We start from the raw sequence: 1,417 nt of genomic DNA, 5'->3' as shown, positions 1-1,417 counted from the left end.
ATAAATTCCTGATGCTCAATTGCAGGGTTAATACTGTCATCCAAATAACTCATACATTTCATTCCTGTTACAAGCATACAAGATATACAAGATACCTTTTGTCTGTAACCCCAGCCAGGACTAGATCTACTTTTCAGATCTTTGCGAATTTGGTAGAATAAAATTACGTCTCATTGTTATTTTAAATTTAAGGCTGAATTTTTTCATGTACTTGTTAACCATTTGTACTTTTATATTAAACAATTGCCTTTTCTTATAATCTGCCCCTTTACTTATATGCTGAGAACATTGATCTCTTTCTTATTGATTTGTTAGAATATTTATTATTGACTCATGTTTTGCAAGAACCTTCTAATTTTAAGCCTTAAAAATTATTTCTCATTGGAGAAGTGTCTGTTCATATCTTCCACCCATTTTTTGATATGATTGTCTGTTTTGTGTGTGTTGGGTTTGAGGAGTTCTTTATAGATCCTGGATATCAACCTTCTGTCTGTACTGTCATTTGCAAATATCTTCTCCCATTCCATGGGTTGTCTCTTTGTTTTCTTGACTGTTTCCTTTGCTGTGCAGAAGCTTTTGATTTTGATGAAGTCCCAAAAGTTCAGTTTCGCTTTTGTTTCCTTTGCCTTTGGAGACACATACTGAAAGAAGTTGCTGTGGCTGATATCAAAGAGGTTACGGCCTATATTCTCCTCTAGGATTCTGATGGATTCCTGTCTCACGTTGAGGTCTTTTATCCATTTGAGTTTATCTTTGTGTATGGTGTAAGAGAGTGGTTGAGTTTCATTCTTCTACATATAGCTGTCCAGTTTTCCCAGCACCATTTATTGAAGAGACTGTCTTTTTTCCACTGTGTATTTCTTTCCTGCTTTGTCAAAGATTATTTGACCATAGAGCTGAGGGTCCATATCTGGGCTCTCTACTCTGTTCCACTGGTCTATGTGTCTGTTTTTATGCCAGTACCATGCTGTCTTGGTGATCACAGCTTTGTAGTAAAGCTTGAAATCAGGTAACGTGATGCCCCCAGTTTTATTTTTGTTTTTCAACATTTCCTTAGCGTTTTGGGGTCTCTTCTGATTCCATACAAATTTTTGGATTATTTGCTCCAGCTCATTGAAAAATACCGGTGGAATTTTGATTGGAATGTCATTAAAAGTATAGGTTGCTTTAGGCAGTACAGACATTTTAACAATGTTTATTCTTCCAATCCAAGAGCATGGAATGTTCTTCCATCTTTTTGTGTCTTCTTCAATTTCTTTCATGAGTGTTCTGTAGTTCCTCGAGTACAGATCCTTTACCTCTTTGGTTAGGTTTATTTCCAGGTATCTTATGGTTCTTGGTGCTATAGTAAATGGAATAGATTCTCTAATTTCCCTTTCTGTATTTTCATTGTTAGTGTATAAGAAAGCCACTGATT

This window comes from Mustela nigripes, chromosome 1, assembly GCF_022355385.1.
Source record: "Mustela nigripes isolate SB6536 chromosome 1, MUSNIG.SB6536, whole genome shotgun sequence".
NCBI lineage: Eukaryota > Metazoa > Chordata > Mammalia > Carnivora > Mustelidae > Mustela > Mustela nigripes.
The sequence above is the reverse complement of the archived record's forward strand: the minus strand, read 5'-3'. Positions refer to the sequence as shown.